Here is an 8,829-nt window from a genome sequence, read left to right as displayed (position 1 = left end):
TATTCAGATCAATACACAACCACTAGAATTTTGTTGGAATTAACACATAGCCAAATATTTGGGTCAAAATGGCTGGTTGGCTTTGCAAGACTAATGAGCAACTGAAAATAATAAGAGAAAAAATCTTGAAGGAAAGCAGTCATGTTTCCCTCATCATTCATGAAGGAGTTTCTGAAGACATGCATGCTGTCAGTGGCATTAGAAACTCAAACTCTTTCCTAAATTGGGCATTTCGACTCTTCCATGGACATATATATGGCTTTATCTCAGAAAAAAAATTATATTAACAGCATGTAAATTATTTTAACTATGCTGTAATAGCACTTTGAGGATCAGGGGAAGCTGCTGTGTAAGGGTGTCTATTGTAAGCCTGAGGAGGGTTACAAAGGAGCCCCTGCTGTGACAGGGGAGAAAGGTACTCTCCCCACAGGACACTTTATGCATCATTACATCAGGAAATGAAAAGTAATGATGGAGATTACACAGGGATCTCCCTCTTCATTTCCCTGATAAAGTACAAGAGCCTCTTTGAAGGAGTTCAAAAGGCAGGCACACAGAACTGCAGCAGGTACCAGCCTTTACTTCTGAAGAGCTGACTTCAGAGCCTGCTTAAATAGATGAGAAACTAACAGATTATTGTTAGTTTTATCCAGCTCCAACTCCCTCATCTGCAAAGCCTTCCAAGGCTCCATCTCTGCTCCTATTCAATCAACACAATGTTGCTGTGTGAGTGCTATGGAGCTGTGCCATCATTTCAGAGAGCAATTTGACATCCTCTCCGTGTCAGCCCTCAAACAGCATCAGCTTCCAGGAGGTTTCATGACCCCATCCCCTGAAACAAAAGCCATGTGAGATTAAGTCAGCAAGGAGGAACACACTGCCAAGGGTTTTGGTGGGTCATGTTCACCGTGGAGGTGGAGGGCTTAAACCCCCATGGGACCTACTCTGGTGAGGGAGGTGTGCAGGTGGACCTGCTGTCACAAATAGTCACCAGGGACAGTTTCCATTGGTCCTTCCAAGTCAATTTAGGCCTCCCAGAGATTTGCTCAGACACTACAGCGAGGGGGGTCTTGCTTTCCTCTGAGAGTAAAACCACGCTGGGGAACAGCCCTGTGGCTCTGCACCATCAGCTCCAGCTTGCAGGTCACTCTGCCTGGGGGGGCTTGGTGCTGACAGTAACTGCAGCAGCTGGAGGGCTGGAGACAGAGAAGGAGCGTCTGTCTGTCTGTCAAAGGGTAAAGGAGCCCCTTTCCCTCAGAGATGTTGGAATAAAGATGTTACTATTTTTAAAATGGCACCAGGGGAAAAGCAAAAATGAACTTCTTGTATTTCTGATGAATTCTGGTCTGTTTGGGAACTGTTTGCAAGAACAAACATCAGGAATCTCAGAAATGTTAACATTTTTAGTGTTTCTAGTTATATACATGGGTTTTGGAGGGGTGGGAGTTACAAAACAAAACTTGGGCTCTTAAATGTGGCTGACTTTATTGAGCAGGTAATTCACAGCACAGAACCAATAAGAAAAAGGACCAAAGGTGATACACTCAATTTGGGTAGCAAAGGGTCTCTTCTCGTTTTATCCAAAACAAAGCATTGTTAAACCAATAGTTAGTTATTCCACCAACCTCTCATTTAATCTTCTAGGAGCATAAAAATTTCAATTTCTCTGTGAGGCTGTTCTAGCCATACACAGCACTTGGGATTTCTGTGTTTATAAAACAGAGCCCATCTCTCTTTGAAATTGCTTTGGCTCCTGAGCTGCTATCCAAGCAATCTGTTCCACAGCAGTCAAACAAGCACATATTTTACAGCCAGTGAAATAAATTTCTTTTTAAAAGGTTACAGAAAACATTTTCTAGACATTTATTCATTTTTCCCTAAATAATAAAAGAGGAACAATGACTCATATTACCTCTCTATTCTGGTTATTTCAATAAAATTGTTAACAAGGCTTAGAGGTGACCTTCGTATTTTAAGCTGAAATTTGGTCTTTATGCAGTTTTCTACTAAACGAGTCATAAAAGTATTATATGTTAGGTACTGAAAATAATGAAAGCTATGAGAAGAGGCATAGTTAAAAAGCCTATCTGTAGAGACTTCACGAAGGAGAAGAGAAACCTAGTGATACATTTGTGTAAAATAATGAACAGTACAGAACAGGCTAGGCAAGCGTTCCCATTTCTTCTTTACTGCTGATAAAGGAAAGGGGAGAGCTTTTGAAACTGAAAATTCTAATTTCGTTCAGATTTGGAAATGGAAACTTAACCATTCAAAGCTCACAGAAAGAAATATCTCCAGCTTTACTGACAGTTGATCACAGAGCAGCATAGGATGTCAGCAAGTATCCAAAACCCACTAGAACTTCCAATGGATAATGCACCCATCTAGAAAATTGTGTCAGGATAAAAAAAAAAAAAAAGGAGCTAAACATCTTATGTTTAAAGAATAAACTCATCACTGTCTAAAGGACTAGGAAAAGTTCCCCGAGGCCCTATATCACTGTAAGAGTCTATTAGAGAGGACTGAATACAGTGCTGGTGGCCATTAAAGTTGAAGCCTTGGCAAAGTCTGACACTTTATAGGGTCCTGAATATATTTTCTTTAACTAAACATTTCTGTCCTACTCATTTCTTTCCCCAGGAACATCAGGAATAATGTGGTGTTGTCCCTAGTTTAGCTGGACCTCTCCCCAGTGAGCCAGAAAAATGCCTCAAGAAACAGATTCTGAGTTTTCTCCCAGTGTCTGTAAGTTGTGTTCACTATTTGCTTGCACAAACCCCAGTGGAGCCCTGAGATGCTGCATGGTCTGCCTATGGCACACTCATGACATTTTTCTGAAACCACTGCTTCTCACTCCCTGTTTGAATGATGAAAAAACTGAAGTGAAGAGATTAAAAAGAATACCTGAAGATGGATATCTCACAAACCCAGTGGAGTCACTGTTCTACACAGATGAAATCTGATCCCATCTCTGTCAGCTTGGGGCTGGGGAGGGGGTAAGATTCCTCAGGAAGACTGAGCCTCACCATCTCCCAGCAGTGCTGGTCCTCACCCCTGCCTGATTAAAGCTTCCTCAGAAAGGCTGACGGAAGTTATGGAGGCACTTTTCACTCCAGCATGGACAAGCAGCAAAGAGCAGCACAGTGTCAGGAGTGAGAGCAAGAGCCAACAGCTTCTCTCCTGGTCCAGCACAGCTGGTCAGCTTAATAAAATGGGTGGGAAACAGCAGAGTCTTCTCAAAGCTGAGGTGGGAATGCAAAATGAGCTCCCTCAGGACCTGGGATCCATGATAAATTCCACTAATTTCTGGTCCCAAAGCACTGAGACTGGTTTTTCAATCTTGTTTCCTACAAGATAATTAAATACATATTTTTTAAGAGATAGCCACCAGAACAAACCACTCCTTGCACTCACATCTTCCCCTGGAGATACAATTAGCAACAGAAGAGATGTGAATCACTCAGTGCTACATTGGAAAGAGCTCAGATACCACTATAGCTGTCCTGGGATATATAGAACACATGAGTCCCTCCAGAGTTTTGTTCATTCTCCTGCTCTGCAGTGTATGTGAAAACTAAGGAGGCTCAGGTGTGCTGTCCCATGTCATGCCTGAGTATGTCTGGGATGCTGACAGCATTGCATCACTGCTGGACTGCTGAAATCCTCCAGCTTCCCTTGCAGTGGGAGCTGCTGGCTTACACCACACTGCTGCTCTGGGATAAGTGCTGAAATGCCACCCCAGCAAGGAGGCACTTTACCTGAAAACAAAATCCAGCTCCACTTGTCAAGTATAAAAGGTGCAATCCTGGTCTCGGATGTTAATCTCGTTTCAAACAGAGCAACTGAGTGGAGAATTAAGTACCCCGACAGTTCCTGTTTTTCAGTGACATTCAGAACAACTGCATCTCCTTGTGTTTTGAGCAGCATAATGCCATTACTGAGCACAATGCTGCTAATCTCGTCTCTGCTCTTTCCTCTGAAGGGGAAAACATCAAAGCTTTAACATTTGCACCTCCTACCTGGTATCTATCTACTGTTTCTCTACTCTTCCGCCCTGTCCCCTAGTCCATTTTGAGCTGAAATCCTTGCCTTATCACATTCAGCAGTTGTCTGTTGACTGCAAGAATTAAAAGGACTTGGAGCTGTGTCTCAGTTTGTACGACAGCATTTCTAAATGTCTGCATGTCTCTGGCAAGCAGAACTCGGTGCCAGGGTCTCTTTTCATATAATACCTCGGGTGACTTGGCATATTCATCACTCTGGAGGGTCCCTGAAACAGACCTGTAGCAGCACAGTTTGCATGCACAGTCAAGCTGCCTCCAGCCTTCAGAGCTCCACTGTCTTAGAGAGGTTTTGTGGAATGTAAAGTAGGATGACAACCAGGAATGAAGTCACATCCCTATGCTTCCTTCTAACAAGTGCTGACTTGTTTCTACAGTCCCCTCTGATAATATACTGCTGGAAAGTCCCAGCCCAAATTGTTTCCTTGCACATGGTAGGGCTGCACCTGTTTGTTAATGCCAAAAGTATCTAACTCTTATTTATTAGCACAATGACCCAAAATAGAAGGGATGAGCTCTGTATCGCATTGTGCTAACCATGAAACTCAAGAAGTCCTGGATGTTACAAGGGCACTACAGACATCCAAGAGCCAGTTTATTAACCCAGCAGGTTGAGCTATCCCAATGCCTGCAGTACAACAGACATAAGGATTTTAAAATCAAAATAGACTGATGAAAGAGTGCACACCCTTGCAACTCTGGATTGAAAACATCAAATTATTCATTTATTTCTCCTAAAACCGTGCAGGATACCAGAAATATCAGAACACATGGGGGCATGACCAGACCTGGTGAGAACACTGTAACAAAGGGGAAATATGTGCTAAGAAACATAAAGCAGCTGCTCATTCATGTGTGGAATGGCCCCATAAGGATCCAAGGGGAATCCGTGACTTGAAATAGAACTTGAAGAGACAAAACAGTAATGAGTGCACTAGTGAGAACAAGGAGATTCTGCCCCAGCTCTTCCATTTGACAGGACACCCGTGTGGCTGATGCCATGAGAGTTACTGCTTGTTAATGATAAGTCTCAACAAGAGCTCAGACTTGTGATTTGTCTTTAATAGTGAAGAAGTGGGTTAAAAATTCCGGGGGGGAGGACACGACACATAGGAGCATCTAAGGAAAAGGGGACATCTTTTGGGCTGTCCTGTGGTGAAAGGTAACTTTAAGATACAGTTTCCTAGAAAACCAATTACCCTCTTGCCCCCTGGCTCCAAAATCCACAAAGTGCCAGTGGGGGTAGAAAGCCCCACTGAACTTTTAAACCACTTGATGAATCTCAACAAAATTCATCAGAGGGGTCAAGGTCTCCGTGATGTTGTGTTTGAAAAGTTTTGTGCAAGAACCCAGCAGGTAGAGAGTTGTGTGAGCTGCCAAATTGTTAGACACCAGAGAGACAGGCAGCAGGCATAAGGCCATGAGGAAAACTGGCTTTCCTCGTTCTGTGGCCGACTGAACTACTTGCAAATATATTTGCTATGGGTTGCTTCCCAGGAAAGACTTGAATCTCTGAGGAACATGAGCTGCTTGAGACCCTTGAATACAGGAGTCACAAGTGTGTGGAGGAAGAATTTTGTTTAAAAAAAGAAAAATAAATGTCTCCACTAATATTTGTGGATCACAAATTACTGAAGACATGACCTGATCATAAAAGCCATGACAAAAGGTTGCTTTCTAGCTTCCTAATCTGGCTGTGATGGCTCTTCTGCCTAGGAGGTCACCTCTGCGCTGCTCCTAAATTTACTTTTCTGCCTTACTGCTTGCCAGGGTATGTGCACAACGTTGTAAATTTGCCCTGCACTCAGAGTGCACCGTCCTCCTCTCCAGGCTGTTCACAGATGCTGCAGCCCAGAGCTTGTCCTCTTCCAAAGTGGTTTCAGCAGAGGAAGCTCCTTCCTTGCACATCTTAGCGATCATCAGGGAGGAAAGCACAAGACAACAATAAAAACTGGCTAAATACTGCTTATTTTTAATTAGCTTCCTTGGAACAGAAAACAACCATGTTGATATTTCTTTAGAATCATTCTTGTCCAAACAACTCAGAAATGCAGTGGAGCAAAGCCTGTGGTCGTTCTGCAGTCAATACTCATACTCCACATTGAAAGCAGTAGATGCAGCCAGAGAATTACAGGCACTGTCACCATTAAAAACCCTCCCACACCTGGATTCAGAAATCATTACTTAAATTTTGAGAGTCTGGAATAAATATTTATCCGTGAGAATTCAAAATTTGCTTTTCTCTGAGTATTTAACAGCACTTTCCAAGTAAAGTCTGCCTCCTCAATACACAACTGATGACAACACAATTACTGTAACGTGTTCAATGACAATGCTTTTTGCTGCAGCAGCGCTGTTCAGCTGGCACAGAGGACATGTTTTACAAGCCTCTGGGTGCTGCACTTGTTCTGTGTCACAGAAGAGGAAAGCAAGGCTCAGCAGTTTAAGATCAACTCAACTAGGATTTGACAAGGCTGGAACAAAGAACTAGCTAAAAAGAGCTATACTTTCTATCCACAAGGAAATATGGTATAAGTGCTGTTCTTCAAGGCAAAGTGGAAGAAGTAGCAATTAAAGTTTTCCTGAGGGACAGTGAGAAGTGAGCACTGCCCTTGTGTTGCTGGTCTGCTGGCAGAGCTGTTTGCTCAGGCACCTCAGTGGGGCTGTGGACTGAGACCTCTGGAGACCAACGGTGCCACTGGATCCAAGAGCAGAGGTCCAGCCACAGCCTGAAGGTTTCTTGGGCTTGTTTGTAAATGAAAAGGGGTAAGCAAGTGACTGTTGCGCTCGCAACAGGGATGGGGAGGGTAGAAAGGTGCTGGGCAGCACAAGAAATAGTCCTGAGGTTGACTCAGAGACAATTTGTGAGGCACCAGATTCCTAGGGAAAGGCAAGTTTGGACATGATGATTGTGGCCTCCTGTCACTTGTGTCCCTCTGTCCTGGAGAACGGAATGACAGGCATGGTCATACTGTGGTCATACCCAGAGCTGCACACACGAGGCAACACCCACAAGGTGAAAAACCCCATGTGACTGATGCAACTTTTACCTCATAATTGTTTTCACCTGTGAGGGCTTGAACAATGCTGCAAAGTGCTGCTGCTTTTACCCATGCAGAAACAGCCCTGGATGAGTCAGAACATGGAAATAGCTCCACTGACAGTGAAACAAAGACCCTGGTCTCCTGCCATAGTGTAGAGTCAGCCACTGTGTTTGGAAAAGAGCAGTTCCAATTATGCATTTCAGTATACAGAGTGATTGCTCAGAGAACCTAACATTTCTGCAGAGCCTTGTTACCTCCTTCAGCCCTTTTGTTCCCTGCAAAACTTCCTTCCAAAGACACTTCCTTTCCTTTCCCTTGTTCAAAGTACTTGCAGGGCTTTTTCCCCACTCTCTGCTTAAATGTGTTAGTCTGCTCGTTTTATTTCTCCTCCTCTTCTACCCCGTACACACTGGGAATGACGAAGCTGGATATAACTTGAATGACAAACATGGCACTCTGGGCAGGACTTGATGATGGATTTCCTGAACTGCTTGGCACATCTCCATTGCCAAATGCAGGGCAAGGAGCACATGTCCCAAACCTCCTCTCCAAGGCTGATGGTTTCTCTTACACAACTTCCATGCAGATGCTGCACACCTTGTCCTGACTGGCCTGGAAGGTGAAGGCCTTCTTCATGTCGTGCTCAAGTGCACATCATCTCGTGAGCCTTCCTCTGTTCTTGGCTGAAAGACTGAAGCACTTGCAGCCCATATATCTCACACATGTCCCTGTGGATGTCCAGGCAGTGCTCTCCAAAGAGCCACACTCCTGCATACGGACACGGCTGCTCCCCATCACCATAGGAACTTCCAGCCACTGGATCTTCCAGTCCGCTCCAAATGGCTCCCAAGTAGGAATGGGGCTTCACTTCCAGGCTGTTATTTTGGTCACTGCAGCACATCACATCACTGGGGGCATCAGGCTTCTGCTTCTCTTCAAGCCACACGAGTTTCTGTACCTGAGCACCAGCATCCTCTTCTTCGGCAGTGGGGCTGCTCCTTGGGGGCTGCCAAGGGCTGTGGGGGCTGCAGAGGGAGGTGGGCATGTCATGGGGAGATTAACTGATGTCCTTTTAATGACATAGTTAGAAAAAACAGGATTCCAAAGAAACCCAAATCTCGCTGATTTTACATGAAGCCAATTGGAATTTCACACAACAGACTGCAGTGCCAGGCAGACCTTACAAAGACTGATGAACCCTGAGCTTTAATAAGACATCTTTGCCTCTGTAGCAATCTCGTGTTATTGCACTCCTTGAAGCAACAGACAGTTTCAATCAGTTCTTGCCATGCTAGTTTTGCTATCTTAGTTCTACTTAATTGGTTACTGCAGGGTTGTCTCGGACAGTTCAGATCTGTGCTTTGAAACCACTAGATTCTTATATCCAACCAAGGAAAGAGAAATGGGATTTCACACAGCAAAGTTGTCAGTAACAAAACTGGACCAAAAATGCTGAACCACTGCATAAATGCATTAGCTGGGGTCCACTGACACAACCATCTGCTGAGTTCAGCCTTGGAGACTGGCTTCCAGCAACTGAAGCCCTAAGTTATTATTTTAATAGTCATGTCTGAATTCTTGTCTGAAGTCAACTGCCGCTGCAGAAGGCAAGTCAGACTTTACTGTGGCCTCATCCTGTGGGTTTGTTGTCCCTGTGAGTACACCCACCAAGCCCTCAGGTTTGACTGCCCCCTCCCCAGTTTTCACATGCAGATCTCTTGCTG

The 8,829-nt window shown here is 44.4% G+C and overlaps 1 pseudogene; it reads right to left on the bottom strand.

Moving 5' to 3' along the window:
* Nucleotides 1–7,105: 7,105 nt before the first annotated feature.
* LOC113985029 lies at nt 7,106–8,155 on the bottom strand (annotated as a pseudogene).
* Between the last annotated feature and the right edge of the window lie 674 nt (nt 8,156–8,829).

Source organism: Pipra filicauda, unplaced genomic scaffold, assembly GCF_003945595.2.
Source record: "Pipra filicauda isolate LSUMZ 115617 unplaced genomic scaffold, ASM394559v2 scaffold344_size1527164_pilon, whole genome shotgun sequence".
Lineage (NCBI taxonomy): Eukaryota > Metazoa > Chordata > Aves > Passeriformes > Pipridae > Pipra > Pipra filicauda.
The sequence above is the reverse complement of the archived record's forward strand: the minus strand, read 5'-3'. Positions and strand labels throughout refer to the sequence as shown.